Consider the following 26,268-nt stretch of genomic DNA (forward strand, 5'->3'; position numbering starts at 1 on the left):
ACTTAAAAGAATACAGACATATATAGTTTTTACTGCCCCTTATTAGGCAAACTCCATCCTTGGCCTAGAGGTTGAGTCATTCATATATATTTAAGTGGGTCTCTGAACCAAAGAGACTTGGGTCCAAGTTCCAAACATACAAGATGTGTGATCCTACATAAATCACTTAATACATATAGGTATTCTAGAAAACTCTCTGACTCTATAAATTATAGAATAATGCTAACCTGCAGTGGTAGAGTTTCCTTCTCTGGGAGTTTTCTAAACCAGTGAAATCATAGGTCCTGTCCTCTTGTTTATCATTCTTTTTATGTTGTATCCTGATACTCACTATAATATCAAGCCTGGAATATATATGTATGTATATTTGTCTCCTTCCCTTTTGTTTTTAATTAAATTTTCTTCTTTCAATCAATAAAAAAATCTGTCTTTTCTGCCTTCTACCCTACCTCCTGCCCCTATTTAGAAAGAAAACAAAACTCCTTTTTACAAACATGTAGAATCAAGGAAAACAAATTTCTTCATTCACAGCAAATAAGAAAAAGTCTCAAATTACCCGTGCTCCCAGAATTTTCTTATTCCTTCTTTCTTGGTTTTTACTTGTTCTCCTCCTCCTCCTCCTCCTCCTCCTCCTTCCTTCTTCCTTCATTCTCTTAATTTTCTTCTTAACCTTCTTTATCTTCATGGTTTGTGGTATGTTCTTTTTTTTTTAACATTCTAAAAGATAGAATAATATCTGTCCTTTAATAATGGATTTGATTTTTGAGAGTTGCCAAGAGCCACTCAGATTCAAGTTTGGTAAAAAAGGATGGGGATCAAGCTAAGGAAATACTAGTTTTGGTGAAAATCAGCATAGAAAAAAAATAAGTAAACAAAAATCACTATAGGATTGTAAAGGAACTTGGGTTAAATATTTTCTTGAGTTCTCATAAACATACTGAAGGTTCTGTTGGAGTAGAGGGTATTTGGGAAATGAAAATGTTGGAGGGTCTGTAAGTCATTAATAAACTATGAAAGAATTCCAAAAGAGTTTTTCCAAAACGTTTTTGATTGTGCCAATAATTTTGGAGGAAGTTTACACCCTCTCCATGTGACTACTTTGAATAACATGCCTTTGGAAGGTTGAGAGAGCCAAGTGGCCAGGGAAATAAGAGATATCTGGACCTCAATAGGCAAGAATAAACAGGGTTTATATTTGGATCTAATTAGATAAAATTTCTGCTTGTGTATTAGGCTTTTACATTTATAATCTATCAGGGATGAGCTAATTCCTGTTTAAAGGCAGCTGATCAGGTAATTTTCACTCTATGAGAAAAGTCAAGAATCCTATTTTACATAATTTGTCATTCAGGAAATTCTACCAACCAAAACCCCACTACTCTACTTGCTACACAGTGCCATTGTTAAAAATAGAAGAAAGGAGGGAGGGAAAGAAAGAAATGAGTTTTCTGGCTATCATGCTTACAATAAGGATGCAAGTCTTGTTTTTTAAAACAAAATCTTTTTTTGTTGTAGCATATTTCCTTGACTTTATTAGATTTCCAACTCCATGTGAAAAATCCCCCTTCAATTCTGCCATATGTGTATTCATATGTTATACTTACAAAGCAAATAGCCATGCATTTGCATGTTACTAATAGCAGTCTGGATGGTTTGTAATCCTTTTTATTCTTCATGCAAAAAATATTAGATTGGCTTTCTTAAGAGAGTTCTTGAATTATATATATTTTGTTATGGGTGACTGATTATTTGAATTATAATTATACATTCTTCAGCACATGGCTTTTAAATCATGTCTTTTTTCTTTTTAAGAATTGAAATATTTCATAGAAATAAAATATTTCTAAGAAATAAAAAATGTTTATTTCTGGACCATTATAATGTATCATTTTGTGTATAGACCTCATCAAACAATGGAACATTAACCTATCTTATTAAAAATCATTACAGTTTGATGTTATAGTTACATAACAAAACAAAACAAATATGTATACAATACATATACATATGTAAAAAAATGAACCTTTGACAATTTTGTGCTGATAGGTTTGTTAGAAAGTTAGAATAGTTTTTACCATTGAAGGTAAAATGTAAAGTCTTTCTATTTGACTTTTTCAGCTTTTTTTCCCATCTATATAAATGATCTTTTAGGTACATACTTGTTGAGTTTTTTCTAATGATAGTTCAAAAAGGAATTGATTTTTTTTTTTAGTTTGACCTTGTTGAAAGTGTCTTTTCCTTCTGATGCACTGCTTTTCAATTCAAGGGGCATTGAAAAATTTGAGACATGATACTAAGATATTTCTTACATAACAGTTTTCAAGTCATAGAAATATCTGCCTAGCATAATATTCCTTATTGTTGACTCTTTTTCTCAATTGCCAGGACTAGGAGTTACTTTTCAGTGTTTTTCTTAAAGTACTAATGTGGTTCAGTGGAAAGGGCACTGATTCTGGAGTCAAAGTACCTTGATTTCAAACCCCCACTTTGCTACTTACTACTGGTGTGACCTTTGGCAACCTCACTGGGCCTTCCTTTCCTCATCTGTGAAATGAGGGTTGGACTAGATAGCCTTTGAGATCCCTTCCTGGTCTATTATCTACCATCATGTGGCTAAAATTAGGGAGGTAAAAGTTGCAAAGCTAGAAAAAATTTGCAATCTCTTGCTGTTTCTTTTAAGATGCAATTAAAATGAAACAAGTATTACAGTGAGCAAGACAACTAACCTCTCTAGGCCTTAGTTTACTCATTAATAAAATGAGGGGATTAGGATAAGTAAACTGGATCTCCCTTCCAGGTTTGGGTACAATGACATTTATTTGATACTGTTGACTCATATTGAGCTTACTATCCGCTAAATCTTCAGATCTGTTTTGTTTTGTTTTCCAGACAAGCTGTTCTATTGCTTGTATTTCTCAAGTTGATTCCTTGAACGCAAATTTGACCCATTTTTATAACAACCTATTAAATTTGATTTTTAAATTTTAGATTTGGGCCAGTGTTCTAGTCTTTTGAAATCATTTTTGAGCTTTACTACATCATGCAATTAGATAACTATCTTCTCTAGGTTTGTGTCACTTACATATTTGACAAGTATTCTATCTATTGTAAAGGCTAAAATTCTATCTAAACTGTCTAAAATATCTAATGAGTGGTCGCCAATAAATTATAAGCTTTAGCAAGAGTTAGGCTTTTAAACATTTATTAAAGAGAATAAGAATTTGGTAAAGAGAGAGAGAAAGGCCTACATTCATCTATCTATTAAAGGGAGAGCACATTTCTAGTTCCGCTCTCTGCCAGAGTCCCCAGGAAAAGAGAGAGACAGAGCGCCAGGCTCCCCCTTCCTCCTCCCACCAGCAAACGTCACTTCCTGACGCCAAAGACAAGACACATGGTCTTGCCCTCAAAGACCTTCCTTTCATGGCAGAGCTTTTCTACAGTAAGTCTCCAGCAGGGGGCGTCATTCCAATCATTACACTATATTGTTATCTAGGTTCTTAATGAAAACATTTAACAGCGGGCAGTTAGGTAGCACAGTAGATAAAGTACTGACCCTGCATTCAGGAGAAGACTGAATTCAAATCCAGTCTCAGACACTTGACACTTACTAGCTGTGTGACCTGGGCAAGTCACTTAACCCTCATTGCCCTGCAAAAACAAAACAAAACAAAACAAAAAACACTATTTAACAGACTCAAGCATAAACTTCTAGGGCGTTCCACTAGAGACTTTATTATTTTGTGTGTGTGAAAAATTCCAAATTGTTTTCCCAAATGGTTGGATCACTAAATAACTCCAACAATGTTTTAGTGTACCTATGTTTCTGTAACCCCTCTACCTTTGACTATCATATCTACCAGTTTTCTGACTAAAAGGTGAACTCTCAGTTGTTTTAAGTTGCATTTCTGTTATTGGTAATTGCAATTCTACAATAATATGCTATTTCTTTGAGAACTATTTGTTAATATCTTTTATCAACTTGTCTATAGAGGATTGCTTCTCAATCTTATATATTTGTATTAATTCCTTCTAGTAGGGAGGAAGCAGGACAATAGGAAGATCTATGAACCTCTTCTCAGAATAATTTTCTAAATGCATACAATAAAAAACATAAGAATGCAAAGGAAACCAATTACATTAAAATACAGTTACCAAAATATATAGACTCGAGGGTAAGAATCTTTGATCTTTTGAGATTTATTATTATTTTAATTCCATAAAGTGACCCCTGTGTAGCATTGAATCTATAAGTTTATTTAGGTAATATCATAATTTTTATTACATTTGCCTAGGTAAAAAATTAAAAAATGGATATTCCTTCACTTACTTAAGTCATTCTTTATTTTTATATGATATTTTATTTATGTAAATCAAATTTACAGTAATATTATTATAGATTGACTCCAAAATATTTTATTCATTTTTTAGTTTTCCTGAATGTGATTTTATTTTCTGTTACTACCTCCTATATTAAAAAAATTACATATAATTGGTAATAATTTAAGTGGATTTATTATGTATTTTGCTACTCTACTTGGAATTATTACTTTTCTCAGGTTCTTTGCTCATTCATTGTCTGTGGTGTTTGCTACATAAGCCATCATTCTATCTTCAGCTTGGTAAATTATGTTCCCTAGTTGCCCCAAAATCCTTTTTTGTGCTTTGATGATTCTTCTTTATCTTTTCTTTAATCCATCAAACCAATTTCTTTTTTTAAGCCGTAGCCTACTGAACATAAGTATTTGCAAAAAATATGCCCTGATTTCTCTGGTTTCTTCTTCTGGGATGCCTTTATTGCCTTTCCTTTGTTAAATACTCCATTTTTTTTGTATTTATCATTAGGCTTTTTAAAAAATAGCTTGTTCCAATATCTTTTCAGATTTTATGTGGATCCATGGGAATCTTGACTAACCAAATTGATATTCCTTTGTGGTTAAAAGCCATTTTTTCTCCTAGATACTTAACCAATTTTGTTGTTTAGCACTGAAATTTTGAAACATAATTACTACATGACAAACATGCACTTTTTCTTTGTTAACCATACCTGGATTTAGTTGATGTTTTATCATCTGTGTTCAAAACTTTGGAGTTTTTTCACCATTTCCTGTAATGTTTTAGTTAGTTTTTAAATTTTTTATCATATTTTTTCCTGGGAAATCAGTGATCCATAACTTTATATCTGCATAAGTTATCTATCAGTTATCCTATATTCAAGGTCATTCACTTTAGTTTGTATGGAATTATTATCTCAATGTCATTGTCTTTTGTTTCTCTTTTGCCAAATGTTCTTCTACTTCTGTGTTTTAAGCTTCAAAGTCCATAATTCTCTTTTTCAGAGGCCCTACTACTTTTTAGAAATTTTACATTCTGTATTTTAAGCCCCTTTATTTCTGCAATGAGAGCTCTGACTTAGTTTCTGTCATAGCTATCATCATCATCTTGTCTAGCATTTATATAACACCTACTATTTGCCAGGCAATGTGCTAAGCACTTTACAAATGTTATCTCATTTAATACAACAACCCTAGGAGGTAGGTGCTGTTATCATCTACATCTTAGAGATAGGGAAACTGAGGAAAACAGAGGTTATGTGACTCTTCCCAAGGCCACACAACTAGTTAAATGTCTGAGCCTAGCTTTGAACTCAAATTCTCCTGCCTTGTACCTAGCTACCTCTAATAAATACTTAAGATAATAGATCATAGGATCATGTATTCCAATCCCCTCATTTTATAGATGATGAAACTGATGCTGAAAGTGGTAAAATGGCTTTTCCATAGTCACACAACTAGTCACTTTTTTTTTTCTTTTCTGCATTCACCCTGGAGGCTGAATATTCTCAGCATCCTCAAGTTCTGGGGTGTGAAGCTCCACCTGGGTCATTGTCCCAGAGACAACTCAATGGGCAAAAGGACAAACTACAATTAAGTACACAATCCCCTTTCCCTTGAGTATGGATGCCCCTTTCCTTCTGGGTTGGGGCTCTCTTGCCTCTTCACATCCCTTCATCACCAGTTCATGTGATACCTTTCCATCAAATGGCTGAGAAGAGTAATTCTTTTCTGACTTTTATGAGGTAAAATAGTTTTAATCTGAGTTACTACCATGATGAGACGATGTAGGGGTTACCAGAAACATGTTTATAAGGTTGTTTGCTCTTGCTATAATTATAGTATGGGATTGTCTAAGGTTAGAAAGATGGATTGGAAATTCAAATATTTTATTTTTTAATACAATATTACCTTTTATATTGTTTCTGTTTTCATATCTTGTTAAATTATCTTTAACTATTACAAATTTATACATCTTTCATTCTTTTTGTTGGTTTGGGGAAAATACACTAAAAACACTGCTACTCTGCCATATTACCTTTCAAGTAATCTGTCTTACTACTTTGAAAATGTAATAAACATTTTTATTTAAAGTTTTGAGTTCCAAATTCTATTTCTCCTTCCCTCCCTCTCTTCCCCTCCCTCAGGTGGTAAGCAGATATAGGTTATATATGTGTAATTATTATCTTATTACTTTTTATTAATACCTTTTGCCATGTTTTTAATGTCTTTTTGTTTTTAAACAAGTTTTATATTTGAACAAGCTTTTATATATAACTTTTTACAATTTAGGTCATTTGTAATTAATTTCCTCGACAGAATTATTTGTTATTGCTCAGAACAAGAAATCTATTCTGTGATTATGGTGTGATTGTCAATGATTTTTCATTCAATACAAAAACTTAATAAGGAAATACTTTGCTTGTCTTAAATTTGACATGAATTAGAACTTTCCAAACCAAAATGAAAACTCTAACAAGTAGTTTTTTTAGTCATTTACTTTTCAACATTATCTTTAATTTCTTGAAGCATAGCGAGAGGGGCAGCCTCAGATGTCGAAGGTCAGAGGTTGGAAGAGCTTTGTTTGAAGCCTGCCCTTGACACAAACCAGCTTATTTAAGTGGCTTATTTAAACTTTCATTGTCCAGCCATCTCCCCAAAACAGATGTGTTGTCAAGATGCATCTGTGGAAAGAATTTCCACACAAGTAGTTCCTTAAACTGATAAAAATCATAGGTCCAGGGGCAGCTAGGTGGCACAATGGATAGAGCACTGGCCCTGGAGTCAGGAGGACCTGAGTTCAAATCTGGCCTCAGACACTTAACACTTACTAACTGTGTGACCCTGGGCAAGTCACTAAATCCCAATTGCCTCACCAAAAATAATTTTTTTTTTAAATCATAGGTCCAGCTCAAAAAAACAGAGTAAAAAAAAAAACTGCAAGATGCACTATTAACTCATTAGAAGCTCTAAAATATTGGCAGTCTATTAATAAATGCCAATATTTGCATCTGACCTAGACCAATCTTTAACAGATATATTTTTCTAGCTTTTGTTTAAACAGTTTTCTGTATATTTCCCCATATACAGTCTGATGTACTCATGTACTGTATTCATATAGTAGAGACTATCTTCCTAACATATTGAACCCAAGCCTCCACTAACCCCAGATTAGTCAGGTTGTTTAAATGGAGTGCTAGAGCACTATTGTTGCTATAACTATGTGTAATAGGTGGGCTCCATTTGAAATGCATTGCCAGAAATTCTTCTTTCATTTTGTGTATACTGTTGTGTATACATGTGAAGTTTTGCATAGACAGTCATGGAATAGTCAGTTCAGTCAAGAATTCAAGCATCTTTTTCGACCAGAGCTCCCCTCATGGATAATGCTGCTTTCGATATTCATTTACCCATTTTGCCATCCTTGCATGCTTATGGAATTGTAGGTGTCCTATGCTTGAAAATAATTTGACAGTTTGTGCTATCACAGAGAGCATTAGTGAAAGGCTACACAAACTTCTTGAACAAAGTAATTGATTTATGTTCCCGACCATGATATACATCTGCATTGATATCAATTTGTTTTCATTAGCTAAGACAATTAAAATCAAGAACTAAGTTATTTTAAGCAAACAGCTTCATTTTAAATTCATTTATTTCTGCTTTGCATGTAGCACAGCTGCATTATAATGTGATCAAGCACAATAAAATGTGCTCTATTGTTTATGGATGGAAGAATTTTACCATTCAGGTAGATTTACAATTGTACCTAAAGTGTTTTGAAGGTAAATGTATATAATATTTTGTTCTCTTTCAAAAATAAGTTCCACTCAAACTTTTAAAAGTATGGATTTCCCAACTTTTCTTGAATTAGCCTCATACTAAAAGTAAATAAAATTATAATGATCAAGTCTGGTCCCAAAGAAGAGATAGGAGAATGTACTCACTCTTATCATTAATGTGCTTTTTGAATTAAAAAAAAAATCTCTTCTTTATATTTCCCTCTATATAATGTAGTATCTGATTTATCATGTTTGACCTTTGTGTTCTAAAGGACTTTTAAAAGATTCAACCACATATCTTGGTTTTTTTTGTTTGTTTTGGTGAGGCAGTTGGGGTTAAGTGACTTGCCTAGGGTCACACAGCTAGTAAGTGTAAAGTGTCTGAGGCCGGATTTGAACTCAGGTCCTCCTGACTCCAGGACTGATGCTCTATCCACTGCACTACCTAGCTGCCCCTCAACCACATATCTAGTGATTTCTTTGGAAACTTTATAGGCATCTAAGTGTGACATCTTAAATTTCATGAGTGAAAGTATTCTAAGACTGTGAAATTTTCTTACCATACTTGCAAAAGGAGAGATTCATTCACTTATTCATTCTTTGGTTTGTTTAATTGTGGACCTCCAGTTCATCACAATACATAATCTAGTAATAATATTGGGAATAACAGTGATAGTTACCTTTTATGTGGTGTTTTCAGGTTTGCAAAGTGTTTTACATAGATTAATTTATTTAATCCTCACAACAGTCTTATAGAATAGAGGTGATTATAATCACTGTTTTACAGATCAAGAAACAGAGATTCAAATAGGTTAAATGACTTGCCTGTGTTTTACTGTGCCATGTTGTTAACAGCAGAGATGGGATTTGACTCCAGTAGCCTTTTGAAATCTAGATAATACTGTGGATAGAGCTAGAGTCAGGAAAACCTGATTTCATATGAAGCCTCAGATACTTACTTTGTGACTCTAGGCAAGTAACCTAGCCTCTCTTTGCCTCAGTTTCCTCACCTGTAAAATTCAGGTAATAATGGCAACTACCAGGATTGTAGTAATAATCAAATGACATAGTAATAATAAGGTACTTAGTAAGCACTAAATAAATGTTAGCTATTATTAACTTCATTATTATTATTTGACTTCAAGTACAACACTCCTTCCACCTTATCATACTATCTACCAACTAATAAATGTTCAAATTAATGATAAACAGATTAAAAACTTACAGAAATATTTTTGTTATGAACAGATAATAAAAAGTAAACATTATTTGAATTGTTTATAAAACTGGAGGGATTTATGATGGCAATATGTTATCAAATTTTCCAATAGGCCTCTTCAGGATCAGGTCGTTGTCACCAGAAATTATTTTTTAATTATGTTTGAAGAGCCTTGACTACAGATTATGCAAGGCAATGGGAAAAATTGTGCAACACTTCAATTCAAGTTGCAAAAATTTAGTACTGACTACTAAATAACTGATAAGACTGACATATAGCATCAAGAAATATCCAGTACATCAAAAGTTTGCTCTTTCAGGGATTTATCGCTGAAACATTGCCTGCTACAAATAACAAAATCTTGGAGAAATCAACAAATAGACTACATTAGAATTAGATCTTTCTCACAAACAGAACTGTTGCCCATCACTGCTTGGATATAGCATTGATGCATAAAAAAACTTTTTAAATGTATTAACTGATATGACCATTTGCAATTCAATTGTGTCCATCTCTTTGTGACCCCACAGACCATACTCTCCTTGGGATTTCCTTGGCAAGGATACTGAATGGTTTGCCATTTCTTTCTCCAGTGGATTAAGGCAAACAGAGGTTAAATGATATGCACAGGGTCACACAGCTAGCAAATGTCTGAGTCCTGGTTTGAACTCGGGTCTTACTGCACTCTATCCACTGAGCCATCTAGCTGTGATCATACCAGATATTTAAACTCCAAGCTACATGGAAGGAAAAACTTTCAGAGGAGATACTTAACAAGAGAAATCAGATTCATGTGGGAACAGATGAAGTAAATACTCTCCTACTGAAATTGTTCTGAAATTGCTTTTAGTGAATGTATAATTGTGAGTTTGAATCCCAATATCTGTTCCATTATTTAAAGCTGTTATTTTATCAAACTTGCCCTAAAACAGTTTTTATCTAAACTCTATTGAAAATATGCAAACAAGATGAATAATACCAACAGTAATATTATTATAATTTAGCTGGTATTAGTGACAAACTAATAATAATTATAACAATAGCCAACTTTCCAAATAATATAGTTTCTAGAATTTTAATATGGTGTCAAAGATGTTCTTACATCGTATGGTCTTTGTGCTAAACTAGATCCTTGGTTAAAAATGATCTAACACTATAACAAACCTACTGTGACATAAGCAATCCAATTATTATTTATGGTACCATCTAAATGTCTATATGGCATTGCGTGAAAGAAATCACAACAGGTTTTTTTTAAGATAAGCAGATTATTCAAGTGAAAAAAATTCAATAAATCAGAAATCAATTTTCTCCTCATTGTATACCAAGTTAATTGTCAGAGGTATAATCCATTATTCATCCCAGATTAAATTCATTTAAAAAGTTGCCTGTTAGAAAAGTTGATAACATTTTATTTTAAGTATCCATTAAACTAAGGCTAAATTATAGTGTAACGCCTCTGGAAGTACATGTGACATCCATATGAATATCAAATGAACTCATTATTATCTATACTATTATAATGAATACCAAATCTACTTATAATGATATACTTAAAATAAAGTACTTCTGAAATTTTATGTCCTCATCAATTGTAAGAACAAGACATGAAAATAGTTCACTGGGACAACTGTTGGCCCAAGATGGGCTCCTTTTTTCCATAATCCCATAATTATGTTCCCTAACAATGCAGGCAACCATATGATGATATAAAAACAAGTAAAATAAGATTTAAGAGTTAGGATGAATGTGTGCTTGTTTGTTCATAAGGAAATTTAGAAAGAACAAAAAATGAAAATGAATTTCTTTATCATTATTTCAACAGTTTCCAATTTAATCTTTTCAGTAAATTGTTACATAATTTATGTGCAATGAAATTTTTAGTGGGACAGAAAATTTATGCAAACCTAATATAAGACTAGTAAAATGCTCATCGTTAAAGCTCAGCCATTGGATTCAACTAAATAATATATTCAGAGTTTAGAAAATATCTTATTTATGTAAATTCCATTTAAATATGATTTTACATGGTATCAATAAAATTAGGAAATATCAATAAATTCAGTATGATTTAGATTTTAAAGACTGAAATTGAGCCCCAGCCCTGCTACTTCCTTCCTGTGATAAGTTGTGCAAGTCACCTCTGCACACTGTGCTTCTTTCACCTTCTTTTTAAGTGATTTTAAAGTCTGTTACTCTTCAAAACCCTTATTTATTGTTCCATGAAATATGTTTTAGAAATGCGTGTTAATACTGTTATACTTTATACAATTGCCATAGAAAGATCATTCATTTGTATTGTATCATATGATCACCCAAATTAAGGTTAAAGGGTAGAAATTCAAAATTGAGGAACTATTTCTAACATTCACACAATACAAGTGTATTTATTTTTATTGAAAATTTTAAAACATTATTGAAAATGGATGTAGAAATAATTATTTAGAGGGCTGCTAGGTGGCGCAGTGGATAAAGCTCCGGCCATGGATTCAGGAGGACCTGAGTTCAAATCCAGCCTCAGACACTTAACACTTACTAGCTATGTCACCCTGGGCAAGTCACTTAACCCTCATTGCCCCACTAAGAAAAAGAAAGCAAGAAAAGAAAAAAGTAATAATTATTTAGAAAGCAAATCCCAGGGGGCGGCTAGGTGGTACAGTAGATAAAGCACTGGCCCTGGATTCAGGAGGACGTGAGTTCAAATCTGGCCTAAGACACTTGACACTTACTAGCTGTGTGACCCTGGGCAAGTCACTTAACCCTCATTGCCTTGCAAAAAAAATAATTTTTTGAAAAAGAAAGCAAATCCCTAACAAATGCAAGCATGCTATGTGAAAAGTTTTTCATAGATGATACATTCTCAGAAAATATACCAATGTGGTAGACTCCAACCACCAACCAATGAGGTAGGGGAGTCTTCATAAAATTTGCTTCCATGGAAAAACTCCCCAGTGAAAATTGAAACTAGTGTAAACTTTTGGATGAAGATAATTCAAATTTAACTAGAGAGAGAACTTTCTTAAAATTATAGTGTGTCCAAAAATGGAATGAATTGCCTTGTAAAAGAGTGAGATACCCATCATTGTTAGTATGCTAGAACAATGTGAATCACCATCTGTTAGGGATATTATACAAGGATTTCTGCATTTGCCAGAAACTTGGACTGAATCATCTATAGTTTCTTCCAATTCTAAGATTGTCAGTTTCACTTTTGTGAGTGGTGTTCATATGACAATAAACCCTTTAAAAAATCTTATCATCAATTTTTATGAAGCAATTTTTAAATTCTTTAAAAAAGTGAGAACAAAAAAGAATTGCCTATCAAAAGCCATCAGTGTTAATGGAATGGACAGCACATTAAATGAGCTTGCACAACTGTTTTACCAGAATATGTGGCTCTGTGTACACAGTCAGATTTACTGCAGTCTTCTAATTTATACATTCTTACACATAGAAGCTGCTATTGGACATTTATTTCCTGTATCTATGTGCTATAAGGTTTGGGTACTTTGGTGGATTTGTGATTTCATTAGTGCTTCAGATCACAATTCCTAACACATTTCACTTCATGATTCTTTTGTTTTCTCATAAATTCTCCATAAAAAATCTACTCAATACATTTGGGGTTTTCCTTTTGCTCTTTGAGTATCCTGGTAGTATCTTGGATCATTCATTTGTTGTTTCATGTATGAAGTGCTTACTATAAGCCAGGAGCTATATTTACATACATTATACAAAAGTATCCCTGCCCTCAAGGAAGTTACATTTTAATTGTTTAATTTTTATATGACATATATATGAGAATGGTATGTCTAGGGAGTTTCAGAAATGTGAGTTGACTCATAGGTCAACTAACTGACATGCTCATTCTAACAATGGAAGTAATGTTATGATTACTGTGCTCAAAGTAAGAGGTAGAAAGTAAGAGTATGGGAATGAAAGTGGAAGGAGAAATATGCATGGCAACAGGAAAAACTGCAAAATGAATGAGGTAGATGGCTGGCTGGGAGTTGATAATGTACTGAGAGTTTTACCTGGGGTCTGGAGCTTAGGTATTATGGACTAGTTGAATTTGTGTTCAGGTCATGGTACTCCATTCTTCTATTCTCTTTCTTTTTACAAGAAAGTTTAATCCATTCAAATTTAGAATTATAATTTAAATATCTGTATCATCCTCTATTAAAGAATTTATTATGTTAAAGTGTTATTATTGTTCATCTTCCCTACTCTCCTCCTTTAAATCACCAATTAATCTCTGGGTTAGTTTTCCTTATGATAGTATAAACCCGGCTTTCTCACACATGTTCTCACTCCCCCATACCTTCCTAATTCTCTGAAGTATCCCAAATACTTTAATGGTACTTTTATTAATATTCTTTCTAGGTATTATTTTTATTTTTTGCCCTTTATTTGCCTATCACAGATAAAAGTTATGACATAGAACCTTCCACCTTCTACTCATCAATTTTGTTAGTTTGAATAATATCCATTTGTAACACTGCTTCAAAAAATGAATTTCTCATTATTCTTTTTTCTTTAACATAGTAATATTTAAACTCTTTCATGATACTTAAATTATTAAACTCACAAGTAAATCTAGAATCCATTTTCCCATTCATGGATTTTGTTTTATACATTTTTTTTCTTTCTATGAGCCTCATTCAAAGTATGGTTTCAGTTATACTCAATCTTTTCTTCCTTCCTAAGCCTACCCATCTCTTAAGACATAAAGTCTGGGTTGTTTTTCCAGTAATGTTAATGAATTTTCACTTCATCCATTCATACTCTCTCTTGGTTCCCCTATTTGACCAGTTTTCCTATGGGCATTACTTTGCAAATATTTCTGTAGAAAATTCCCTGACTTTGTATGTAAGAAATAGTGTTAGAGACATTATTAAGAAAATATATAACCAGAAAAGGACATGAGCCCCGAAAAAGTTAATGGCCATTGCCCCAACCTCATTAAGTCAGAACACTAATCAAATTAATTCAACTTAATTCAAAAAGCATTTATTAAGTACCTACTATTTTGCCAGGCTCTGTGCTAGGCTAACTAATTAATAATAATAACTAACATTCTATCATTTTTAGATCAACAAATGCTACATATATGCATGCATATATATATAATATACATATAGATAAATGTATGCTATTACTTTTAGCAGAGGACATACCTAAAGCCTAGTCTAATTTAGTTATCAACTAAAGCATTTTTAGAGAGTACAACAGAAGGTAGAGTTCATTAGTCTATATTTAAATGAGATCTTATTCTCATTCTTGATAATAAGAACAAAAGATATTATTTTAAAATTATATGGAAATGTGAAAATAAGTGCTATTTGGAATAGATACCTGCCTAAGGGGGTTTACAAGAAGACAGTTAATTCCCCAAATTGTGTTTCTATTATGCTTCATGTGCATATAGGTAATTTTAAACTCATACTTCTGTTCAGGTACTTTGAAACTCAACAATAGAAAGGGCTTCAGTACTTTGCTGAGCTGCAGACCAGCTTTCTTCTACTGAAATAAAAACCAAACTAAAGTTTTAGGATGTACATAATTGAATTTATTGAAAATTGACAATATATTTTGCAAACTTTGTCCATAAGGTAGCTAGGTAGAGTAGTGAATAGACTAGATCTGGAATTAGGAAGACCTGAGTTCAAATCCAGTGTCAGACACTTGCTGTGTAACCCTGGGCAAGTCTCTTAACCTCTGTCTACCTCAGTTTTCTCAGCTGTAAAATGGAGATCATAATAACACCTACCTCAACAAGGTTGTGAAAATCAAGTACATTAATATTTATAAAGAGATTAGAATTGTGCCTGGCACATGCTATTGTTCAGTTCAGTTATGTCTGACTCTTCATAACCCCATGGACCATATTGTCCATGGGTTTCTTTTTTGTTTTTTTTTGCAAAAACATTGGAATGGTTTGTCTTTTCCCCTTCAAGTGGATTAATATAAACAGAGATTAAGTGATTTGCCCAGCATCACACAGCTTGTAAGTGTCTGAGGCCAGATTTGAAATCAGGTCTTTCTGACTCCAATCTCAGTGCTCTATACACCAAGCCACGTATCTACCTGCCTGGAACATAGTAGGCACTAATTAATATTCAGTCTGCATACCTGAAGTAGCTAAGGAATTGTGTGAGATACTGGTCCTATTAGCCCAATTAGGACAGATGCATGTTGTGTACACTCTTTTCATCATGAAACCAAGGAGTGGGACAAGGAAGGAAATGTGGGTAAGTGATAACTTTCTGGGTAACAGAGGAAGCAGAATTGAGGAAATGGAGTAGCATCAAGAATGAGGATGATAATAATATCTTGTACATATACAGTCTTTAGTCTGGTCCAGACTGTATAGAACTGGAAATAGGACCACTAAAGGCAGGAATGTCATGTCTAATGGCTATGAAAATTATGGATAAAAAGAAAGAAAGAAAGAAAATTATGGATAAACCTTTACTTTTTTTATTCTCCCTTTGTCTCTATCTCTTTTTGACTGACTCTTCTCTTTCATCTTTTCCTGCTCTTTGCTCTACTTTTTTTTACAGTTGTTTCCTCCTTTTGTTTCTCTTTATTCTCCTCCTATTCCTAATGTTCTTCCTTTTTCCTTTCTAAGTTTCTTTTGCAATTATCTTTTCATATCCAAGTATCTGTTTTCCTCCTATAATGATATAGTTATTTACTCTTTCATCTATAATAGAAAGATATTTGGCAATTTATATAAAAGACTATGCTAAAATTTTTCTGATGCATTTTGTTTATAGAAGATATGTTCATTATTCAATTTAACTCAACAAGTATTATTTCTGGGTACTCTTCTACAAGGCTGGGGGTGTAAAGACAAAAGCAAAAATAATTCTTTCAGTAGAAGAGTTTATGTCCTACTTGAAGGGTAGAGAGAACAATATGTACACAGATAAATAATTCAAAACTACATCATAACAACTGGAGATACCCTGAATGTCTTTTTTTAATGTTAGTGTCATAAAAGTTAGCCCTGGTTTCCTTTCATAAACAATGGAAGTTCCAATTAATAATATAAACCTCTTAAAATTCTTTGCACTCTGAAATACTTTGCACTCTCATTTATGAGATGTAATATATAACTGCAATTGAATTTCAATAGTAAGTCTGTCTTATTTTTCTGAAATTATACTAGAGGATATACATAGACACAGACACAGACACAGACATAGATATAGACATAGACATGAATGGACATGGACATGGACACATACACATACCATATGTATATATGTGTGTGCATATATACATGTATGCATATACACATATACACATAATACATGCACTCATGTATGTATATATGTGTGTGTGTAAAATAGTCTCCAGGCAAATACCTAAAAATAATTTATTCATTTTAAAACCAACACATTCTTTTTTAGAATCTTGATAGTGAGAAAGAGCACTGGATTTGGAACCAGAAAACCTGAATTCTGTTCCTCTGCAACATGCCTAACTATATGATTATAGGAAAATTACTTAGTCTTTCTGATACTCAGTTCCCTCATATGTAAAATAGGGATAGTAATATTTATAAACTTAGCTTGGATTGTTGAAAGGCAAGAGGCTTACAAACTAGCAGTTCTTGCAGGGTACGTTGGGACACACTGATTCTCTAGATGTGCTTAGAAATCCTTCCCCATATGCAGACACTTCCACATCCTTCAGTCCTAGTCCCCAGCTACAGATTGCTGCCTTCTTTTCTTGGATAAAACAACCATTTAATGGGGGCAGCTAGATGACGCAGTGGATAGAGCACCAGCCCTGGATTCAGGAGTACCTGAGTTCAAATCTGGCCTCAGACACTTAACACTTACTACCTGTGTGACCCTGGGCAAGTCACTTAACCCCAATTGCCTCACTAAAAAAAAAATTGGTTTAGAACAGTGGATATAGGGGTATTGTTTTTCTTACAGTTATTTGTGGTTCTATGTATTTTGAGAAGTAGTACCAGGGGAACAAAAAACACTTTTGAACACCTCATGTATAATTCAACAAATGACAAGTCCATCTGTGGTATGTGCCAAACAACTATGACAGAGCATCAATATGTAAATTTAGAAAAACATATCAACATCCATCATTCCAAAAAATCAAAGCAATTAAATGTGGAGGGGGAAGAGGGAAAAGAAATAAAAACTTTCCACTTGGAAAAGTATAGATTCATTTAGGAATACTTTCATTTAATTGGTGGTAAGATACAACTGGAGTATACTTTGTTATTCTTTTTTTACTTGATAAAATCATACGCACTGTGATTGTATAGGTTTTTATTTTCCTTAAGATATGTTTAAAATTTATCATAATATTTAAATCATTAAACATATAGGTAGGGGGCAGCTAGATGGCACAGTGGATGAAGCACCAGCCCTGGATTCAGGAAGACCTGAGTTCAAATCCAGCCTCAGATACCTGACACTTACTAGCTGTATGACCCTGGGCAAGTCACTTAACCTTCATTGCCCCACCAAAAAAAACCAAAAAACAAAAAACCCAAAACATATAGGTAGATGTTTAGGCACTCTTTCAGTGTTTTTCACCTTGTGAAAACCCCTCTTAAACCAGTTACAATTAGTATCCATAATTTCTAAAATTACTGTAGTGAGAACCACAACAAAATGTCAGAATTGAACTAGAAACAAATTATTAGCTTGTTTGGCACAAGTCCCCTGATTCTAATTACATCTTAATGATACATTTTAAATGAAATATACATTTTTATACCTTCCCATTTAAATTCAAATGAACAAATCTTTTATTTCTTCCATTCAGTGTTGACAAAGCCCATTTTTATCATTTTTCTGTTCTTAAGCTCTGGATTTCTCCCTTCCAGAGCAGTCATAGCAGCTCCTGCTTTGAGCTTGTATGCAGTAAATGAATTTAAATTGTTTTTTTCTGAAGTTTGGATTCCATGAAATAGAAGCAAACAATGAAATAAGGATGGTTCTCTAATTCTCTTTGTAATAATATGCACTAGCCTGTGCTTAGTGCCAGGCTCTGTTTATCTCCATTGTTCTGATTGTCTTAGAGAAACCCTTTCTGTAGAACATTAAAGGAAAAGAAAACAACTCAGTTAATTCCTTATTCAGACATTCAGCAATAAAAATATAGCAAATCGGGTAGCAGAGTGTGCAAGCAGAGAAGACTAGGGAAAAAGAAGAGATCTGAAGTAGAATAAAGGAAGGGGATTGAAAAAAGCTGTTCCCCTAGTCCTCAACCTGCCTGTACTCTTAGAGTTCAGCCATAGACAACCTTAAAAATCAAGTGCCCCAAAAGAAATAATCGGTCACGTTGTTTGAGCTAGAAGAGACTATGAGGGTCATGGAGTTCAATATGTTACTCTTGTGTTTGGGTGGGGGTGAGGTGATGTAAATGTCAACGATTTAATTCTCATATGTACATCTACTTAATATAAATGAAATTTAAAAATCAAAATGGCCTCAGCCACAGTGAAGAGTCATTCCAAAGAATCTATGTTTAGTATATTAGATTATAAGCTCCTTGAGGGCAGGAACTATCTTTTCCCTCTTTTGTATCCTTTATACTTAGCACAGTGCCAACACATAGTAGGAGCTTAATTAATGTTCATTGGTTTATTGATAGTACTGAGAAATGTTTGAACATATCTAATTTCCTAAGAAAACCCCATATAATGAAGTGTTTAAATTAATCTTAGATAAGTGAGTCTTTACTACCTTCATTCCTACCTACTGAACACAAATTGAACTTACTATTTTTCTTCCTAATTCTCCCCTTTTTCTCTTAATATTTGTTCATAGCAGCATCATTTTCCCAGTACCTCAGAATCATTCTTGATTCCTTCTACTCCATTAGCTACCAAATCTTATTGGTTCTACCTCTGCCTTGGTTCTCCCATTGTTCCTGTCCTTTCTATTGCTGTTGCCATGATCATGATTGGCAGGGCCTCTCCTTACCTTTGGTAGGAACTATTAGAGTACCTATGGTCCAATTATCTCCACCTTTAGCCTCTCTACTGCAATTCATCATTCTCGTCATTCATAGACTTGACTTCATAATGCAGATATTTGAAATTGATAATAACATATAATCTTCCTATATAAGAGTAATATTCATTGAAGGTTATGATGCAGGATCTCGGCTAGACAGTGAGAACAGAGAATGTGACAGGTACCTTGTGATGTTAAAGTAGTATATCTACAGATCTGTAGAATCTCTTGTGACAGGCCAACTGTGGATGCACCTATCCAAGCTTTAGAATCTATGTTAGGGTCACAAGATGAATCCTGGACAGCTCTTTGTGTGGATAAAGCCAACCAAGATGAAAATTGAGAGAAAAAAAGATTTAAAATAATTAATGGGGGCAGCTAGATGGCGCAGTGGATAAAGCAGGGGCCCTGTATTCAGGAGGACCTGAGTTCAAATCTGACTTCAGACACTTGACAATTACTAGCTATGAGACCCTGAGCAAGTCACTTAACCCTCATTGCCCCACAAAAAAGCAAAAAACAAACAAAAAAAAAATAAAGTGATTAACTTGGAGTCAATCACATGGAATTTGAACCCAGGTTTTTCCTGACAAAGTCAATTTCTAATCCATTATGTCATGTTGCTTCTTTATATGAAATTATAGTAGTACAGGATACTCCTCCCTACTCAAACTCAAAGTTTGAATACCTGGGAAGATGATTATTACAGGTTTAACTTTAGGGACTTTACTCTGAAAACTATTGTTCATCAGTCTTAGCTTTTGCATTTATCTTTAACAGGTAACAGAGTTAGCTCAAAGAAAAGGATTTGCTAAAATAGCATATTGTGAGTAGCAGTAACTAAATATTCTACATATGAATGTGGGACATATTCTCCCACAAATATACAAAATATCAGCAGGAAGAGGGGACACACATATGCTGCAAAAGTAGAGGAGCACACATTTAGGGAATATATATTTGTTATTGTTGTTGTTGAGTCATTTTAATTATATTCAACTCTTTGTGACTTCAGTTGGGGTTTTCTTGGCAAAGATACTGGAATGGTTTACCCTTTTCTTCTCTAGTTCATTTTACAGATGAGGAAATTAAGGCAAACAGGGTTAAGTGACTTGCCCAGGGTCACACAGCTAGTAAGTATCTGAATCTGGATTTGAGCTTATGTCTTCCAGATTCCAGGCCTGGTGCTCTATCCACTGATGCACTTAGCTGCCTCAGGGAATATACCTGGACAACATATATGTGTATGTGTGTGTGTGTGTGTGTGTGTGTGTTTGTGCATGTGGCCAAATCAAATCACATTTCTCTCCCTGAATGACCCCCTAGTCTTTTCTGTCTTTTTCATTTTCTCATGCTGTTTCCCTATTGGCAGATCACAGCTCAGCTCCATTCTCCTCTTTAGCTGGTCTCTCTGGGCCCATTCTATGCTAGGCTGTGGAGTGTCTCTTACCAGATGAACTTCTTTGCTGCCATATGCCATTGCTTATGGGAGGAAAGAAAGAGAATTCACCATCCTGCAACACCACCCATTACACTTTATCAAGTGAGTTGTGTAGGTGAAGGGGGACTCAACTAATTGGGGTCTACTTTATTATCACTGTTATATTTAAATACCTTTTATATAAATTATTAGAATTGCTCTTGTAAGATGTTCTTATTTCATCAATATTGTCCACAAGTATATTTCATTTTAGGTAATAAATGTGTTCCTTAAAAGTTGTAAGTCAAATTCTTATCAATTAAGTAATACTTTAAGAACAGTAAGGAATCTTGTAAAGCAAAATATCCTTTTTAATAGTGAATATTTACTTCCTAAATTGTCTTTTGTGTAAATTCAAATATAAATGTATTGAATTTGATTAAAACTAGATGCACTTGTATAAAAAAATTCCTAAATCTCACTGAAATTATTATCTCAGCAGTTCCTCTAACACATTAATTAATTATATGTTGTATTTTGAAGTATTTGCTCTATTTAATAAGTATTGCTAGAGATGAAGTGTTGTATGGAGATGATAGTGGTACAGACCTTACTTATTTTTTTCTTCAGAGAACTAGAATAGTGTTTTTGTTTGGATAAGTATTTCTAATAATTGTCTAATTCTGAAGGAACATGTATTTAAATAGTCTATTTTAAAACTTCATTTATACACACTATATACTTCTTTACTAATTTTGATGGAGGGACTTCAGTGGCAGAGCCAAGATGGCAGAGTAGAGAATCATTCACCCAACATTCACCTCCAAACAACTTTAAAATAATGCCTCAAATCAATAGTGTCAGAGTCAACAAAACTCATAGTGAGACATTCTTCCAGCCCATGAAAACTTAGGAGATCTGAAAAATAGATTTGTGACATGGAGGAGAAGGCTGACCTAGAGCTCATGTTTATGAAAAACAAGTGGTGGGACTAGGTGGTGATGACAGAAGCAGCAGCAGCTTTAGAAGTTCTCAATTCAGAGATGGTAGGAAATGTGATTAGAAAGAGATTATAGGGTTCCTCTGTGTTAGCAGTAGATGCACAACCAGATGTAATTTGGCAATTCCATTTCTTATACCCACTTCTGATTCATAGTTCAAGGGCAGAGAGGATCAATATCTTGGTAAAAGAGGCACAAAAATACCGAGGAAAATATCAACCTAAGAAACAGAATTGCCCTAATGTGAAAAAAGGTACAAAAGTTCACTGAAGAAAAAAAAATAATTCCTTAAAAATTATAATTGGACAAATGGAAGCTAATGACTCCATGAGACATCAAGACACAATAAAACAAAGTCAAAAGAATTTAAAAAAAAGAAAATCAAGTGTGAACTATCACACTTGAAAAACAATTGGCCTGGAAAATAGATTAAGGAGAGATCATTTAATAATTATTGGATCAGCTGAAATCCATCATCAAAGAAAGAGCCTAGACATCATATTTCAAGAAATTATCAAAGAAAGATGCCCTGATATTTTATAACTAGAGGATAAAATATAAATCCTCTGATCACCACTTAAAAGAGATCCCAAAATGAAAACTCACAGGAGTATGATAACCAAATTCCAGAACCCACAGGTAAATATTGCAAATGGCCAGCAAGAAACAATTCAAATATCATAGAGTCACAGTCAGCATAACAAAAGATATAGCAGCTACCACATAAAGTTAGCAAAGGGCTTCAGATATGATAATCCAGAAGGCAAAACATCTAGGATTACAACCAAGAACAATCTACCCAGCAAAACTGAGTATAATCCCTCAAGAGGGGAAATGGATATTTAATTAGAGGACTTTCAAGCATTCCTTATGAAAGAACTAGAGCTGAATAGAAATTCTGATTTTCAAATATAATACTCAAGAGAAACATAAAGTAGTAAACATGAAAGAAAAATCATAAGGGACTCAAAAAGTAACCTTTCTATATAGAAAGATGATATATGTATCATCTAAGATCTTTATCATTCTTAGGGCAGTTAGAAGAATTCTACAGAGAAGGTGTTGGACACACTGATCCCAACATAGTGATGTCATTTTGGTCCTTTTTGGGCATGAAGAACAACAACTATAAGGAAAGAGGATGCAGGAGTGAGTCAACTATATTGGGATGATGTAAAAACAATGGACAGATGAGGAGAGATGCCCTGGGAGAATGGGGAAGGAAAAAGAAGAATGGAGGAAATTAATTCACATAAAAGTGACATGCAAAGAACAGCTTTTACAGTGGAGAGGAAAATGGTGGTGGGGGGAAGTGGGCAATGCTTGAACCTTACTCACATCTAAATTGCTCCAAAAAGAAAAATGTATATACAAATTTAATTGGTAATAGAAATCTATCTTACCCAATAGAGAAGGGGGGGATAATAAAAGTGAGGGGAGATAAAAGAAAGCAACGATTGGAAGCAAGACAAATTTTAGTGGAGGGACAAAATGAAATGACAGAAAGAAGAATACACAAAAGAAAATGGGTTGGAGGGAAATGCACAGTTATTAACCATAATTAAAAATGAGAATGAGGGGGGCAGCTAGGTGGCGCGGGGCAGCTAGGTGGCGCAGTGGATAGAGCACCGGCCCTGGAGTCAGGAGTACCTGAGTTGAAATCCGGACTCACACACATAACACTTACTAGCTGTGTGACCCTGGGCAAGTCACTTAACCCCAATTGCCTCACTAAAAAAAAAAAAAATTAGAATGAGGGATTTGGCACAGCAGCAGGCCTTCTTCCTCCATAGTGGTCAGCTACGATCCCTGACTTCCCAGCAACCATGTCGAAGGGACCCACAATTGGCACTGATCTTGGCGCCACTTACTCCTGTGTGGGAGTTTTCCAACATGGGAAAGTGGAGATCATTGCTAATGACCAAGGAAACAGTACCACCCCAAGTTACATGGCCTTCACCAACACAGGATGTTTAATTAGTGATGCAGCAAAGAATCAAGTTGCAATGAACCCCACCAATTTTTGATGCCTAACATATGATTGGTCGAAGATCTGATGATGCAGTTGTACAGTCAGACATGAAGCATTGGCCTTTCACTGTGGTGAATGATGCAGGCAGGCCTAAGGTCCAAGTGAATTACAAAGGGGAGACCAAAAGTTTTTATCCAGAAGAAGCATCTTCTATGGTCTTGACTAAGATGAAAGAAATTGCAGAAGCTTGCCTTGGGAAGACTGTCACAAATGCTATAGTCACAGTACCAGCCTATTTCAACAATTTCCAACATCAGGCCACCAAAGATGCTGGAACCATCACTGGTCTAAATGTGCTCAGAATCACCAATGAGCCAACTGCTGCTGCTATTGCTTATGGCTTGGACAAAAAGATTGCTGCCAAGAGAAATGTGCAGATCTTTGACCTTGGAGGTGGTATTTTTGATGTCTCCATTCTTACCATTGAAGATGGCATCTTTGAGGTTAAGTACACAGCTGGGGACACCCACTTCAGTGGGGAGGACTTTGACAATGGCATGGTCAACCATTTCATTGCCGAGTTCAAACACAAGCACAAGAAGGACATCAGTGAGAACAAGAGGGCTGTTCAACATCTGTGCACTGCTTGTGAACGTGCAAAGCACACCCTCTCTTCCAGTACCCAGGCCAGTATTGAGAGTGGTTCCCTCTATGAAGGCATCGACTTCTATACCTCTATCACCTGAGCCCTTTTCAAAGAGCTGAATGCCAATCTCTTCTGAGGCACGCTGGACCCCGTGGAAAAGGCCCTAAGGGATGCCAAGCTAGATAAATCACAGATTCATGACATCGTCCTGGGGGGTGGTTCCACTAGAATCCCCAAAATCCAGAAGCTTCTGTAAGACTTCTTCAATGGCAAGGAGCTGAACAAAAATATCAATCCTGATGAGGCTGTTGTCTATGGTGCAGCTGTCAAGGCTGCCATTTTGTCTGGAGATAAATCTGAGAATGTGCAGGACTGGCTGCTGTTGGATGTCACTCCTCTTTCCCTTGGAATTGAGACTGCTTGTGGAGTTAATGACAGTTCTGATCAAATGTAATACCACCACCCCCACCAAGCAGACACAGACCTTTACTACCTATTCTGACAACCAGTCTGGTGTGCTTATTCAGGTTTATGAAGGAGAGAGAGCAATGACCAAGGATAACAACCTGCCTGGCAAGTTTGATCTCACAGGAATCCCTCCAGCACCCAGGGGTGTCCCTCAGATTGAAGTAACATTTGACATCAATGCAAATGGCATCCTCAATGTTTCTGCTGTGGATAAGAGTACAGGCAAGGAGAACAAGATCACCATCACCAATGACAAAGGTCATCTGAGCAAAGAAGACATTGAACGGATGGTCCAGGAGGCTGAGAAATATAAGGCTGAAGATGCGAAGCAGAGAGACAAGGTTTCTTCCAAGAATTCTCTTGAATCTTATACTTTCAACATGAAAGCTACCATAGAAAATGATAAACTACAAGGCAAGATTGGTGATGAAGATAAACAGAAGATGGATTACTAAGCTGTACCAGAGTGAAGGTGGCATGCCAGGAGGCATGCCTGGTGGATTCCCAGGGGGTAGAGTCAACCCGCCATTGAAAAGGTCGACTAAACTCACCATAAGAAAGAGTATTCCACACAGCTTTCCAAAAATTGAAGGACTCAAATTTATCGCCAAGGCACTAGCAATTTAAAAGTTAACATTTAAGCTACTGAAAAAATCTGGGCATTTTGAATACTTGAATGTGCGCAGAGGGAGAGAAGTGAACAACATTGCACTTTATCAGTACTACAAACAAGTATAAATGCAATTCTTGTCCTGGAGAATAAAATCTATTTAAAATTGGCACCATAAAATAAATAAACAAATAAATAAATACATGAGTGAATGAATGAATTAATAAGTAAATAAATAGATAGATAGATAGATAGATAAATAAATGAATGAGAATGGGTTGAACTCACCCATAAAATGGAAGCAGATTATAGAATGGATTCGAAACCAAAATCCAACAATTTGTTGTATACAAGAAACACACTTGAAACAGATGGACACACAGAGAGTTAAAATAAGAGGCTAGTGCAGAATAAATTATTTATCACCTGAAGTAAAAAAAGGCAAGAGTAACAAATATGATCTCAGAAAAAGAAAAAAACAAAAACAGACCTAATTAAAAGGGGAAATCAGGGAAACTATGTCTTGCAAAAAGACTATAAAATGGACTAGTATTAATATAAACCACATATGCACCAAATGACATATCATACAAATTATTAAAGGAACAGTTAAATGAATTACAGGAGGAAGTAAATGGTAAAACTATACTAGTATGGGACCTCAACTTTCCTCTCTCAGAGCTAGATAAATCTAACCATAAAATAAATAAGAAAGAAGTCAAGGAGATGAATAGAATCTTAGAAAAGTTAAATATGGGGGCAGCTAGGTAGTGCAGTGGATAGAGTACTGGCCCTGGATTCAGGAAGACCTGAGT

General features: G+C 34.5%; 1 protein-coding gene and 1 pseudogene across 1 annotated transcript in view; both read left to right on the top strand.

Moving 5' to 3' along the window:
- Positions 1-26,268, top strand: part of PACRG (parkin coregulated) — a 652,064-nt gene that overhangs the window by 209,832 nt on the left and 415,964 nt on the right. The window lies entirely within an intron of this gene.
- On the top strand, positions 23,584-25,470 carry LOC122753509 (annotated as a pseudogene).

The sequence above is a fragment of the Dromiciops gliroides genome, chromosome 4 (assembly GCF_019393635.1).
Source record: "Dromiciops gliroides isolate mDroGli1 chromosome 4, mDroGli1.pri, whole genome shotgun sequence".
Lineage (NCBI taxonomy): Eukaryota > Metazoa > Chordata > Mammalia > Microbiotheria > Microbiotheriidae > Dromiciops > Dromiciops gliroides.